Source organism: Triticum urartu, chromosome 4A (assembly GCF_056163025.1).
Source record: "Triticum urartu cultivar PI428250 chromosome 4A, HENAU_Tu73, whole genome shotgun sequence".
Classification (NCBI taxonomy): Eukaryota; Viridiplantae; Streptophyta; class Magnoliopsida; order Poales; family Poaceae; genus Triticum; species Triticum urartu.
In genome coordinates, this window is record NC_141876.1 from 617,261,314 (window position 1) to 617,277,284 (window position 15,971).

At 42.4% G+C, this 15,971-nt stretch overlaps 1 pseudogene; it reads left to right on the forward strand.

Moving 5' to 3' along the window:
• The window catches only part of LOC147977438 (uncharacterized), a 138,837-nt pseudogene that overhangs the window by 61,926 nt on the left and 60,940 nt on the right, over positions 1-15,971 (forward strand).

Here is a 15,971-nt window from a genome sequence, read left to right on the forward strand (position 1 = left end):
AAGCGGCGTGGCTTCCACCGAGCTGCTTCAGCCGGAGCTTGTCTTGACAGCTCCTGCCAGCTATCCCGTGGATGCTATCACGGAGGCTCAAATTTGCCACCTTATGACGCAATGGATGAATATGGAGGTCAAGGCGGCTATTGGCTCTGTTTTTCCTAATGAACCCGACGCAACTTTTCACTGCCAGCCGATTCCAGAAGGATATGCTAAGGTGATGGTGGATGAAATAACGGAGGGATTTGAGGACCTCCCGCTTGACCACCCTACCGGAGAAGGGGAGACTCAGTTGGGTTCTACTCTGAAGACTCCATGCCTATGGCGGAAGGAGCTCATCAACCTTCCAAACTGGACGCCTCCGCCTCCTCCTCCTCCTCCTCCGGCGAGTCAGGGCACTCCGCCTCCTCCACCGCCTCCTCCTCCGGTGAGTGACGATCAGGGCCCTCGGCCGGCTCCTTCTCCGGCGCGTGGCAGCACTCCGCCTCCTTCTCAGCCTGCGCCGGCGCGCCCGAGCAGCCAGCCTCCTCCTTCTCCGCCTCGTCAACAAGGGCGGAAGAGACCCACCGCCGCTTCGGCAGCTGCTCTGGCGCGTCGTAGTCCTTCTCCTCCGCCTCGTAAGCAAGTCAAGAAGACTGCCGCTCCGTCTGCTCTGCCGGCGTCTAGCACTACAGCCAGAGGCGGGAGGAAATACAGATTCGGTCCTTCTCTGAAGGCTCCAGAGAAGTTACCATACGAGAGGACCCTGGAGGAGAACGCGAGGATCGCGCAAACCGAGGTGGATGACTGGTTTCAAGGGTTGAAAGCAAAGAGAAATCCACCTCCCAAGGAGAAGCTAGATCCGATGAAAGTGAAGCCCACTCTGGCTGCCCTGGCAAAACCACCCAAGTCTCCACCGAAAGGCAACTATGAGCGCATTATTGCAAAGACATGGGCCGAAGCGGAGCGGTCGGGAAGTATTGTCAGTGATCAAAGGATGCAAGAACGACGAGCTGGGAAACAAATTGCCCAGCTCGGCGAACAAGCAAAGCAATCGTGCCCCCCACTCAAGGTGCCTAGCGTCGATCCGAGGATGGTGCCCGGTTATAACAATCTTGACGATTACCTGCCCGACGCTGTACATTATGATTTCCTGGACGTGCAGATACACAGATACGAGTACGGGAAGCCTCTCGTCAAAGATGAAAAATCTCTAACAACGATGATGCGAAGATTGCATGATTGGTACTTGAAAATCTGCAGAGAGTCTGGGGGGAGGAGTACTTTGTATGCGAGAGTTAAACCGGAGCATGACCTCGTTGGAATTGAACTGTTGCCTATTCCATTTGAGGAGTTCTATCAGTTTTTCAATCAATTGGCCCTCGAAAAGCAACGGTCACCTGCTACTGTCTGTAAGTACTACTACTTCTGTCATTAAGTCTCTCTATATAGCTCAGCTCTTTCATTGCATGTATTTATAATTATCCTCACTATATTATGCAGATTGAAGATCGCCGAATTGAAGAAAAGACAAATCGGTGATATTGGGTTCATTAACACAAATCTCATAGATGCAGTTCAGGTTAAAGATCATGCCGCAGAAACCGAGGCCAACTTGCTACAATCATTCAAAATAAATGAACACAAAGATATAATAATCTTTCCTTACAACTTAAAGTGAGTGTTGTCTTGTGCGTATTCAGTTTCCCTTATATATTAGTCCAGGTTATAGTAATGTAATTGATGAGTTATGCATGCGTGCGCAATTTCCACTATATTCTCCTAGAGATTAGGCTTGAGCAGGGAGTAGTAACTGTCTTGGACTCGAGACGAAAAGATCCCCAGGAGTATGCGGACATGACTTTAATCCTCAAGAAGTAAGTTAAATCGATCATTATCCACCATATCAGCAAATTTGTTCATTTCCTGATATCAAGTAATTGTTTTCTTTTGTCTGGCAGGGTTTGGGGAAAATTCAGCACAAAATCCCCGGGACTCCCGAAGGAGCTGCAATTTAGATACCCGAAAGTAAGTACATATAGTACCATGTTCCGCGCATCTCCTAGCTATTGATTCAAGCGCTAGTTTCATCAATACCATTTGGCATTCTTGCTTATCTATTTGATTGACCTCTATTTCTTGTAAAGTGGTTGTGGCAGGAACAAGGGAATGATTTCTATGGATACTACATCTGCGAGTCCATCCGCCACACGACCTGTGAGTGGGGCTACTCTGACAAACAATATGAAGTGCGTAAGAAATGATATTCACAATTTTTGTTTATTACCATCATTTGTGTTGAGTTCCATTCATTCATATATATATATATATATGTATTGACCCCCTTCTTCAAATTAGATGTTTCGGCAGCGGGATGAACTCCTAGAACCAGATCGCATGCGAGCAATTCAAGAGGAATTGGCAGCATTCTTTCTTGACCACGTGATCGCTGAAGATGGAGAATACTATGTGGACCATGCGTCCATAATGTAGGAGATTATATTTGTAAGAGATAATTATTGTATATATGTAGCCGGTAGTGTCGGACGATAGATATACGAGAACTTGTTGTTCGACCAATCTCTTGGAGAAGGAGAGGTGGTCGATATCACTTCTCTCTGTATGCATATATGTTCATGACGATCTTCTGTTTCCTTCGTTTGCTTACTAGCTAGTTAGCGTGCCTAGTCCTCTCTATACATATGTATAGTACGTAGCGTCGACCAAGCATGGACATAAGAGAGGACACTTCTCTCTATTAGCAAGCTAATAACAACCTAAAAATAACCCCCTAAACCCCTAAAACAGCCACTTTTTTTTAAAAAAAGAAAAACCTCAGCTCCAGCCAGCTGCTGACGCGTGGAAGCCTTTTGGTCCCGGTTTATGTCTTGAACCGGGACCAAAGGCCCCCCTGCCTGGGTTGCCGGCAGCGCCCACGTGGAGCCCCATCTGTCCCGGTTCAGGTTTGAACCGAGACTAAAGGGTGAGGGTATTAGTAACGACCCTTTAGTCCCGGTTCGGGAACCGGGACTAAAGGCCCTTATGAACCGGGACAAAAGGCCGGTTTTCTACTAGTGATAAGATATTTAATAGCAGCATGATCAGTGTGAATAGTTACTTTAGAATCAACAAAATAGGGTCTGAACTTATCACAAGCAAATACAACTGCTAAAAGCTCTTTTTCAGTAGTAGCATAATTTCTTTGAGCATTGTCTAGAGTCGTACTAGCATAATGAATAACATTTAATTTCTTATCAACTCTTTGCGCTAGAACAACACCTACAGCATAATCACTAGCATGACACATAATTTCGAAGGGTAAATTCCAATCAGGTGGCTGAACAACAGGTGCAGAGACTAATGCTTTCTTAAGTATTTCAAATGCTTCTACACAATCATCATCAAAGACAAATGGTATATCTTTTTGTAATAAATTAGTTAGAGGCCGAGAAATTTTTGAGAAGTCCTTAATGAACCTCCTATAAAATCCGGCATGACCAAGGAAACTTCTTATACCTTTGATGTCCTTGGGACATGGCATCTTTGCAATAGCGTTAACTTTGGCTTTATCAACTTCAATACCTCTTTCAGAAACTTTGTGCCCCAAGATAATACCTTCATTAACCAAAAAGTGGCACTTTTCCCAATTCAAGACAAGATTAGTTTCTTCACATCTCTGCAAAACTCGATCAAGATTGCTCAAGCAATCATCAAAAGAGGAACCATAGACGGAAAAGTCGTCCATGAAAACCTCACAAATCTTTTCACAAAAGTCAGAGAATATAGCCATCATGCATCTTTGAAAGGTAGCAGGTGCATTACATAAACCAAAAGGCATACGTCTATAAGCAAAAGTACCAAAAGGGCATGTAAAAGTAGTCTTTGATTGATCTGTAGCCGACACAGGTATTTGAGAGAAACCAGAATAACCATCTAGAAAGCAATAGTGTGTATGTTTGCATAATCTTTCTAGCATTTGATCAATAAAAGGTAAGGGGTAATGATCTTTCTTAGTAGCTTTATTTAATTTGCGGAAATCAATTACCCTCCTATAACCTGTGATAATTCTTTGTGGAATCAATTCGTCTTTATCATTAGGAACAATAGTAATACCTCCCTTCTTAGGGACAAAATGGACAGGACTTACCCACTGGCTATCAGCAATGGGATATATTATACCTGCCTCCAGAAGCTTGAGTATTTCTTTCCTTGCCACTTCTTTCATTTTAGGATTCAGACGTCGTTGAGGATCACGAAATGGTTTGGCATCTGCTTCCAAATTTATTTTATGTTGACGTAGAGTGGGACTAATGCCCTTAAGATCATCAAGAGTATATCCAATAGCAGCACGATGCTTCTTCAGAGTTCTCAATAATCTTTCTTCTTCATGCTCTGAAAGGTTAGCACTAATAATAACAGGATATATCTTCTTTACATCAAGATAAGCATATTTAAGATTATCAGGCAACGATTTAAGCTCAAACACGGGATCACCCTTGGGTGGAGGGGGATCCCCTAAAATTTCAACAGGTAAATTGTGTTGCAGAATAGGTTCCTGTTTAAAGAATACTTCATCTATTTCCCTTCTTTCATTCATGAACATATCATTTTCTTGGTCTAGCAAATAGTGTTCTAAAGGATCACTAGGAGGTACGGCAATAGAAGCAAGACCAATAATATCATCCTTACTAGGCAATTCTTCCTCATGATGTTGTTTACTAAATTTAGAGAAATTAAACTCATGAACCATATCATCCAAGGCAATAGTAACAAAATTCTTTTCGCAATCTATCTTAGCATTAACAGTGTTCAAGAAGGGCCTACCAAATATAATGGGACAAAAGCTATCTTGCGGAGAACTAAGAACAAGAAAATCAGCAGGATATTTGATTTTCCCACACAAGACTTCAACATCTCTAACAATTCCCACAGGTGAAATAGTATCTCTATTAGCAAGTTTAATTGTGACGTCAATATCTTCTAACTCAGCAGGTGCAATTTCATGCTTGATTTATTTATACAAGTCATACGGTATAACACTAGCACTAGCACCCATATCACGTAAGCCATGATAAAAATAATCTCCTATTTTAACAGAAATAACAGGCACGCCTACCATAGGTCTATGTTTATAGCTATCACATGGTTTGGCAATTCTAGAAGTTTCAGCGTTGAACTGAATAACATGCCCATCTATATTATTAGACAAGAGATCTTTAACAATAGCAATATTAGGTTCTACTTTAACTTGCTCAAGGGGTACATAAGTTCTAATGTTGCTTTTACGACAATAGTTGAAGCTTTAGCATGATCCTTTACTCTAACAGGGAAAGGTGGTTTCTCAACATAAGAAGTAGGAACAATAGGATCATTATAAGCAACATTCTTTTCTTCAACTTTAATAGGTGCAGCTACTTTTACTTCTATGGGAGGATGATATTTAAACCACTTCTCCTTAGGGAGATCAACATAAGTAGCAAAAGATTCACAGAAAGAAGCTACTATCTCAGAGTCAAGTCCATATTTAGTGCTAAACTTACGGAAAATATCGGTGTCCATAAAAGATTTAACACAATCAAACTTAGGTGTCATACCTGACTCCTTACCTTCGTCGAGGTCCCAATCTTCAGAGTTGCATTTAATTCTATCCAATAAGTTCCATCTGAATTCAATAGTCTTCATCATAAAAGAGCCAGCACAAGAAGTATCGAGCATGGTTTGATTATTATGAGAAAGCCGAGCATAAAAACTTTGCATAATTATTTCTCTCGAGAGCTCATGATTGGGGCATGAATATAACATTGATTTAAGCCTCCCCCAAGCTTGAGCGACGCTTTCTCCTTCGCGAGGCAGAAATTATATATATATATAATTGCGATCACGATGAACAAGATGCATAGGGTAATACTTTTGATGAAATTCCAATTTCAATCTTTTATAGTCCCACGATCTCGTATCACATAGCCTGTACCATATCAATGCGTCTTCCCTCATAGATAAAGGGAAGACCTTCTTCTTAGCAACATCGTCGGGTACACCTGCAAGCTTAAATAATCCACAAACTTCATCCACATATAATAAGTGCTCATCACGATGCTTTGTTCCATCTCCTATAAAAGGGTTAGCTAGCAGTCTTTCCATCATACCCGAAGGAAATTCAAACGGAGTTTCATTTTCAATAGGTTCAGTAGGTTGAGGATCAACTCTTTGCTCTATTGGATGGGGCGAAGATACCCCGAACAAGCCCCTCAGAGAATTACTTTCCATAGTAACAAGTGACAGTAAATTTCAGCACACTATATAAATTTTTCCTTACCAAATTCCACCTACCAAAGGCGCTACACTCCCCGGTAACGACGCCAGAAAAGAGTCTTGATGACCCACAAGTATAGGGGATCTATCGTAGTCCTTTCGATAAGTAAGAGTGTCGAACCCAACGAGGAGCAGAAGGAAATGAGCAAGGTATTCTCTGCAAGTACTGAAATAAGTGGTAACGGATAGTTTTGTGATAAGGTAAATTGTAACAAGCAACTAGTAACTAAAGTAAATAAGGTGCAGAAAGGTGGCCCAATCCTTTTTGTAGCAAAGGACAAGCCGGAACAAACTCTTATAATAGGAAAAGCGCTCCCGAGGACACATGGGAATATCGTCAAGCTAGTTTTCATCACGTTCATATGATTCACGTTCGGTACTTTGATAATTTGATATGTGGGTGGACCGGTGCTTGGGTGCTGTTCTTACTTGAACAAGCATCCCACTTATGATTAACCTCTATTGCAAGCATCCGCAACTACAACAAAAGTATTAAGGTAAACCTAACCATAGCATGAAACATATGGATCCAAATCAGCCCCTTACGAAGCAACGCATAAACTAGGGTTTAAGCTTCTGTCACTCTAGCAACCCATCATCTACTTATTACTTCCCAATGCCTTCCTCTAGGCCCAAATAATGGTGAAGTGTTATGTAGTCGATGTTCACATAACACCACTAGAGGCTAGACAACATACATCTTATCAAAATATCAAACGAATACCAAATTCACATGACTACTAATAGCAAGACTTCTCCCTTGTCCTCAGGAACAAACGTAACTACTCACAAAGCATATTCATGTTCATAATCAGAGGGGTAATAATATACATATAGGATCTGAACATATGATCTTCCACCAATTAAACCAACTAGCATCAACTACAAGGTGTAATCAACACTACTAGCAACCTCCTAGCACCAATCCCGGACTTTGGGACAAGAATTGGATACAAGAGATGAACTAGGGTTTGGAGATGAGATGGTGGTGGTGAAGATGTTGATGGAGATTGCCCTCTCCCGATGAGAGGAGCGTTGGTGATGACGATGGTGATGATTTCCCCCTCCCGGAGGGAAGTATCCCCGGCAGAACACCTCTGCCGGAGCTCTAGTTTGGTTCCACCAAGGTTCCGCCTCGTGGCGGTGGAGTCTCGTCCCGAAAGGTTCCTTCTGATTTTTTTCTCATCGAAAGAATTCATATAGCAGAAGATGGATGTCGGAGACCCACCAGGGGCCCACGAGGTAGGGGGGCGAGCCCTAGGAGGGGGGGGGGCGCCCCACACCCTCGTGAGCAGGGTGTGGGCCCCCTGGACTTCATCTTTGGCAAGGATTCTTCTTTATTTATTTTAAGATATTCCGTGGAGTTTCAGGACTTTTGGAGTTGTGCAGAATAGGTATCTAATATTTGCTCCTTTTCCAGCCCAGAATTCCAGCTGCCGGCATTCTCCCTCCTTATGTAAACCTTGTAAAATAAGAGAGAATAGCCATAAGTATTGTGACATAACGTGAAATAGCAGCCCATAATGCAATAAATATCGATATAAAAGCATGATGCAAAATGGACGTATCACTGTGTTATATTGAAAGACGTTTAAAATCTCACCACGTGAACCACTTGTATGTAGCTGAAAAGTGAATCAAGAATCTGAATCTCCCTCCTTCTGGGGTTTACGACCACAAGGAACCAGTGGGTGTTCTCCATGTTCGTAGGTAGAAAAACCTGGATAGCAAAGATGATTACATCAACATGCATAATGATTACAAAAATAAATGTGTTTATGTCATGGTTAGATGGTACCAGATCATGTCTGCGGTAGTTGTCTCCTTTTGTTGTTCCATGACTGCCCGCCAAAGCGGCCTCGTGGCAGTTCTCTACCTTACCATCTCTTTCGAGCATAGGACGCCAGCCACCCTCTCAATGTAAACCAGTTGCCCGTCCCTTATGTCCTTAGGATGATCATGACGCATGATCTGAATCACATCATCAACCAACTAAAACAAAATTCAAGTTAATTGTACTGTGCAAAAGAAAATTGATAAAATAATTTGGCAAATATCTTACTTCGTCACCCAACCATTTGTCATCTAAAACTCCATCTGGCATGGTGAGGCATTGCAAATGCTTCTATAGTAGAACAATGTCATCAATTACCACCAATTCACTACTAGGGAAAAACCTATACACAGAATCTTATCAGCAGCGTGCTTTAAAATAAGGCGCTGCTGCTAATTAGCAGTAGCGAGCTCAGGAATAACTCGTTGCTGAAATAAATATAGCTGTAGCGCGCCCGCTCAAAGACGCGCTACTACTATAATTCCCACGAGGCCGCCACGAGGCTAGTTATAGCAGCAACGCATTATAACGATGGGTGCTACTGCTACGTAGCATAGTAGCAGCGCATTTCGCCAATAAGCGCTACTGCTAAGTTTACTACAAAAATTTAGTACCACCTCGCTCCGTTTAGAGAGTTTCTACCACCTTAAATATGCTACTTCTCAAACTTTGACAAGCACTTGCTCTTCATTGAACTCTATGTGTAGAATTTGTGGCTGCAATATGAGTCTTCACCTGTTCCTAAACTGGTGAGGACTCATATTGACAAATCAGATTGTACACAAAAAGATCGTAGATGATCAATGTATTTTTGATACATTGAACTAAGTCTATTTTTACATGCTGACACATAGGAGTAGCGCTTCTTTGTGAAAGGCGCTTCTCCTAGGTAGTTTAGCAGTAGCGTCTTTCTCTATAGCACGCTACTGCTAAGCCATTCCTCCCACCCCCCCATCTCCTCTGTCGATCCGATCCACTCACTGGATCCCCTCTCAATCCCCTGCGCCGGTCCTCCCCCGTCGCCCCTCCTCCGTCTGCGCCGCCGTCACCTCCTCCTCCTTGCTGGACTCGGTACCGGCCCCCTCCTCCGTCCTCCCTCTCCACTCGCCGCTGGCCGGCCCCTCCTCGCTCCGCCTTCCTCCTCTGTCCTCCCTCCACTAGCCGTCGGCCGGCCCCTCCTCACTCCCCCTTCCTCCTCCGTCCTACTCTCTTCTCCCTCCTCGAGTCGGCCCTCCTTCTTCCTCCTGCCTGCTACATTTTGATTTAGTAGGCTAGTTCATATGCAAAATTTTGATTTAGTTGATATGATTTAGTTGATTTAGTAGGCTAGTTGATTTAGTTGATTTAGAACATTTTGATTTAGTTGATTTAGTAGGCTAGCTAGTTGATTTAGTTGATTTAGAACATTTTGATTTAGTTGATTTAGTAGGCTAGTTCATTTAGTTGATTTAGAACATTTTGATTTAGTTGATTTAGTAGGCTAGTTCATTTAGTTGATTTAGTATGCACCATTTTATTGTTATTTTTTCTGTACATGGATAGGTACGTAGTTGCTTTGGTTTTTTTAATAAGTTACTTTTTGGCAAAATGTAGGTGGTACCTTGTCATCTAATATGTTACTAGATCTTAGGATTATAATTGTCCATCAAATTGCTTCTCGCGGAAGAACCAAAAATATCACATGCTACTGCTTTTATTTCCTGTGAAGTGGATCGTTAATCCTTTGCTCATATTGCTTTATGAAAAATGGCGCCACCACCACCACCATTATGTGGACTGTGCAAGTCAAGGTGCGCCAGCAGCCTTGCAACTGGCAAGCTCTTCGGCATCTACTTCCAGCCGAGTTTTCGTCATGCGGCAGTAAGAAATTAGATGAAATGTAATAACTATTTTATTTTTACACAGATCATCCCATGCAATGTGAGGTTGAAATTCAACAAGCTGACAGGAGACACTGTGGCATTTGAGGCTCCTGGGGGGCCGTACACTATGGAGGTCGAGAAAGGACACAATATGTCGCAGATTGGAGGAGATGGATGGGCCTGTTTTGTCGCTCGCATGCGTCTTACTGGTGGTGAGTTGATCAGCTTCTCCTTCAGAGCAGAAAGACCCAAGCTGGCTGTCATTTATCTCAACCTGGTGGAAGATGATGAAGATGATGAAGATAATGAGGACCCACTCTATGAAGATGATGAGGACCCACTTCATGAAGCCATCGTAGCTCAAAGAACAAGGCTGAGCGAGGAGGAGGTGTCCAACCTGTGGGACATAATTCCGCCACGTGCTGACTTTGTCGGGGTGCCATTCGTGACCTGCCTGACAAATACCATGGTTGATCGACATGATATGGTATGTTATACTTACAAATGCAAATTATCCGATGAAATACTTAGTGTACAGTCCAATGATATGGTATGTTGTGTGGAATCTACTCGATGATATGTTTTAGTGTAGAGTTCGATCACATGCTTATTAGTGTAGAATCTAAGGAAACTATTAATAGTGTAGATAATCCATATGTACTTATTTGCGAGGCTATTTATTAATTGAAATGTTTTTCTTATTCAGAAATTGGCAAAGAGCATATCTGTGAGTTATGGTATCGAGCCTGATGAAGAAGGCTCAGCTGGACTACGCCTTACTGCAAGGGGCTCCGTCACAACCTGTACTTACAGCGTGGACATGGACGGTCGCACACACTTAAACTCGGTTGGGTGGAAGAAATTCCTCGATGGCAAGAATCTTCGTGTTGGACAGGCCATCCTAATTACTATCAGGAACACCAACCGCCCAGGCTTGAGGATGATGATTGTCTTCGATATCATCTAGAACTACATATGTGTGTGTGGCTATATCATCTAGAACTACATATGTGTGTGTGTGGCTATATCATCTAGAACTACATATGATGATCGTCGTTGATATCATCTAGAACTACATATGATGATCGCCGTTGATATGACCTTGTACTGCTTGAGGATGCAAGTTGACTATGCATGAAATTGTTATCTAGTACTCCCTTCGTTCCAAATTACTCGTCGTGGTTTGAACTAAAACAACGACGAGTAATTTGGAACGAAGGGAGTACTACCCAATAATGGTTTATGAATTTGATATCTACTAGCAATACCTAGTATCTAGTATCTGAAAGGGAAACTGAAAGGGAAAGGGGTACGGGGGGAAAATGATGAAAGTTATAGCAGTAGCGAGGGACTGCGAAATCGCTACAGCTAAGTAATAGTAGCACGTTCATAAAAAGTGTTGCTTATATCATCAACAGTAGTAGCGCGGGTACGGACCGCGCTACTACTATAAGTTAGCTGTAGCGCCTTATTAGTAGCGCGGCCACCCGCACTGCTGCTAGCCTCAAAACCCGCGCTACTACTAGGGTTTTCCCTAGTAGTGATTGTTTATCAAGATCTGAGGTGTTGACAATTTCGGCCACGTGATTCTGTCGAAACTTGTCAAGGTTGGTCTCCAGCCTCGAAGCACCTGTCTCTGTATCTTTAAAAATGCTTGCACGGTTTTTCCTCTTTGTATTCTTTGTCTCCTTGGAATCGTTGGTAGACTCCGATGGAGTCCTGTTTCTCTTTCTCTTCTTATCACTATCGTACAGAACATAATCTTCATTGCACAATAATGAAGATGCCACTCTTTTCCGGATGCTCATACGAGTTGGTAGCATGGAATCAACCACACTATCTTGTCGCTGCTTTGCTAAAGAATCATCATAGTTGTCCTCATCAACTGGGAAGACATGGGTCTCTTCCGGCTCCCTTATTGCCTTAGCCTTGGCAGACCGGTGTTTGCTTTTGGTACCTGCCTCTCCCCCCACCTCAATACTGACATCTTCATCATCTTGATCTCTTCTTTCTTCAGCCTTTCGCACATTCTCATTGTGCCTCAAATTCAGAGGATCCTATGATTCGAAATAAAGCACTTGTTAGCTTGCAATCTGCGCGAAATAAAAAAACAAAACCAATTAACTGTAAAATGAGCATCACCAGGAAAGCTTCAAGGCTTGTGGTGGCTTTGGAATGCTTTCGCGAATCCTAACTCGGAGCACCCTGGAAAGCATCCAGCTCTTTATAAAGTTGTGAAACATTCTTGAGACTCTCCTTGCAAGCTGCAGCAACAGCTCTGTCTTCTTCATCCTGAACGTGGAAGATCATATGTTAGCTACGAATCTGCATTAACTTAAAACAAAATCAGTTAGATGTGAAATGTGTATCACCATGAAAGCTTCAAGGCTTGTGGTGGTTTTTGAATGCTTTCGCAATTGCAAACTAGGAGCAGGCTACAAATCTTCAGCTACGTTCTTCATGGGGGCATCCATGTTATCTTTTTGTATTCCCTTAGCAGAAATGCCTTTGGCAATGACCTCTGTGTCTTTTTTTGTTTTTGCTGGTGAGTAGTATTCTCTCCTGGGACCTCCATTGGGTCCGCAGGTACTCCCAGGTCAGATAGCTGTATGTCCTCTACTCCTGAGCGACCAGCATCAAATATTCCATAGCGGTGGTTCTTTAAAACAAATGTGTTAGTGTGGACAATATTGATAGTAAAAATATTTATAGAAACTCATAATGGTATACTTACATTGAATTCTGTGATGTGGTCGTCCGTGCGTCTGCCGTTCGCAAGTGTACGCCTAAGGCACTCGTCCATTTTTTTCAAGGGTGCTCATCCTATCAAATTGTTGTGCACTGGCTTCCCGCACAATGGAGGCAACTTCTTTCAAATCAGCCAATACACGGCCCATGAGTGCCTTATCCTGCAAATTAAAAGCAGTTAGAACTTGCAAAATTGCAATATATATTTGTGTCTGATGTTCATCATTTACCCGACCGTCAGTCTTTGGTTTGACCGGCGTCCCAACTGGTGGCGGATTGAAAGGCCGCAGCAGGTCATCGACATACTGTATGTTAGTGTCGTTAGTATAATTCAAAACATATGGTAGATAATCCAGGCACACAGTACTAACACTTTACCTCTCCAACCCCTATATAATTTTTTTTGATTATGTTGTCAACCTTCTGTGCCTTCTCGTCACTCCAGTTTTGGATCAGCGGCCTTAACCTTGATGCATACGAGATGGTAGAGTCCAATTGGTGCACCCTCCATTTCTCGTAGTACCACGTCTGCATTACAACAAAAACAGCTTAGAAATTTTTCCATAAAATTAAATGTATTGTATGTTAATAATGATTGTATTACTTGCAGCAATGGTAGGTTGCCCTCCAGATTTTCTCCACCATTTACAAATTTCCTGACGCTAGTCATAAGATGGTCAAGTGTAAGCTGTCCAAAATTGGTGCTCTTTATTGTCTCAACGTTTCTAACAATCCCAAGGTATCTGTTGTCCACATACTGCTGTGTTGTCGGGCATACATATTTGCCTATGGTGTACAAGACAAATGGCATGACAAAATTAGGTGTGTTGTTGCCTTTCATCTTGGCTAGCAATCCTTTCAAAGTTACTTTTGTGTCATTGGGGTCTTTCAGTTCCTTCCACAACTCCAAAGTATCGTTGTGATTTAAAGAGACGTGATTCTTACCCATGCAGGGCAGGCCTGTTATATGCTCCACATCTTTTAGTGTGATCCTACATGGTATCCCATTAATTATAAAGGCATCCTGCTCTGCATCATATGAATAAGCGATGGCCTGGCATAGTAGACGTCTCATTCTCATGCCAGGAGTCTTGAGAAGTTCAGCCAGTCCAATCAACTTGATGTACGTCAGTTGCTATGCGTTTAATTCTTTTATGAACTTCTCATATTGCAGCAATGAAGCAACCTGAGTTCCCTGAATGTACAAATAGTGTGATTAGATTTTGTATGGTACTCATTTAAACACGCATAGAATTGACTAGATCTAATCTATGCCAATATTAAAATTGTGCTCTACAGTACTGCATGAAATTATAGAGCTTCTAGGCCATATAATGAACACCATACATAGAAAAACAAGCTATCTCTGTCGGCAAATTGACTGATAATAGTATAGATTTTTAGTACAAAGAGCAGACTTTGTTCTATGTACACTACTAAAGTTTCAGGCGTCACGCTTACGAAAATAATTGCATACATGATCACAAGATCAATAGTTTATAGATAATCACCATACTAGGAATGTAACATGTGATCCTATTGTCCATCTTTCTCTTTAGTTTTCTCCTTTACTTCTCGTCAACCTAAAATTTAATATAGTACATACATTTTATGTTCTCAATGCCAAATAAGCGAGGCATGCAACTTACGTACAAAACTACTTTGTATTCTGTCTACTGCGTATTTGATCAGGCATTTAGGAGTACTACGATTATTTTGTTGATTCGGTTGCTGGTTTTAAACAAAGTTGAATTACTAGTCCTTCCTTTCCATATCGTTGCGCGTAGAACTTTCCAGCATGAAAATTGGCGCAGGTTTCATTACTGAGAGAGGCATTCACGACTAAAAACTAAGAGAGGAAGGTATCCACGATCTCCCTTAAGTTTTGCTAAAGAACATGTAGATGTGCTCTAAGTAATGATTATCTAAGTCCTATGTCATTGATTTTATGCTAAGATTCGTGCAAGCCTTTCTAGACACACCAATCTCCCTTCGGTAAACCAGGGATAGTTCGTTATGGCTGTAACTAAATGAGATCCAAAAGAAGTGCGCCGTAAATAATGGGATTGCATGCAGACTTGGGAAGGAGGGTGTATACACAATACAAGGATCTCGATCGTTACAGGAGGATTCTCTCGATGGCGAACGACTCCATTGCCGTTCGCTTTCATCTTTTGATTCGCCGGCTTCTCCGACGTGCCCTTCTCTTTCGTCGGCTTCTCTGACGTGCCCTTCTCTTTCATATCAGGATTCGCTGATGCAGGCTTTGAAGATGACGGCTCCGTCGGCTTTACCAACCTGGGAGCTACTTTGGGCGCCGTGGGGTGGTAATTCGGTGTAGTCATGGAAGGCTAGGTATGGGCGGCGTGGGGTGGGAGGCGTGGGGTGGAAGTATACGATCCATGCCGTGAAAAGATTCGTATTTATAGGGGATTCTCTAACAACCGATCACAAGGAAATATTTGGAATTTGGGATCTCACGAAGAGGTAGTTTTAGATCACGTGATTTTTATGTATAGGGGATTCTCTAACAACCCACCACAAGGAAAATATTGGGAATTTGGGATCTCACGAAGAGGTAGTTTTAGATCACGTAAAGTTTTTTAGCTATTTTTTTATTTTGAGAATTTTTTAGCAAGTTTAGATCAGTAATCTCAACCGTGAAGTGTTTGGGCTTCTTGTGCTTTCTTATACGGGCCTATGGGTGATCCCATTTTAAATGTGAACATGACAAAGGAAGCGAGGACTCCAACAGGCGGGACGAGCCCCGTCCCAATTATTTAGGACGGGCATGTGCGAGCACGCTTCGTCCTCACTGCCACGATTCTCCAAAAACGGTTCCTTTGTCGCTGCGTCCTCTCGATTCCCTCTTCCTCTGTGTCGCCCACTCTCCCAACAATCTGGCTTCTAGAACGGTGAGTTCTCCTTCCTGTCAATTTTGTTAGTAGTTCTCCAGTAGCAGCACATACGATGGCCTTCTTCTTGTCAATTTCTTGTTCTCCTACTTCTTTATTTTGTGTGCACAGATTCATCTGCCTGCAACATGTAGTCCGTTGCCTTATGAGAATTTTGCACACAGATTCATCTGCGTGCAACATCTAGTCCGTTGTCTTGTCAATTTCTTGTTTTTCTCCTGCTTCTTTAGTTTGTATACACAATTTCATCTGCATGGGCGATGAACAATTCATAGATACATGTTTATTCTTGATTGTTGATGCAGTTGTTTAGATAAATATTTCAAG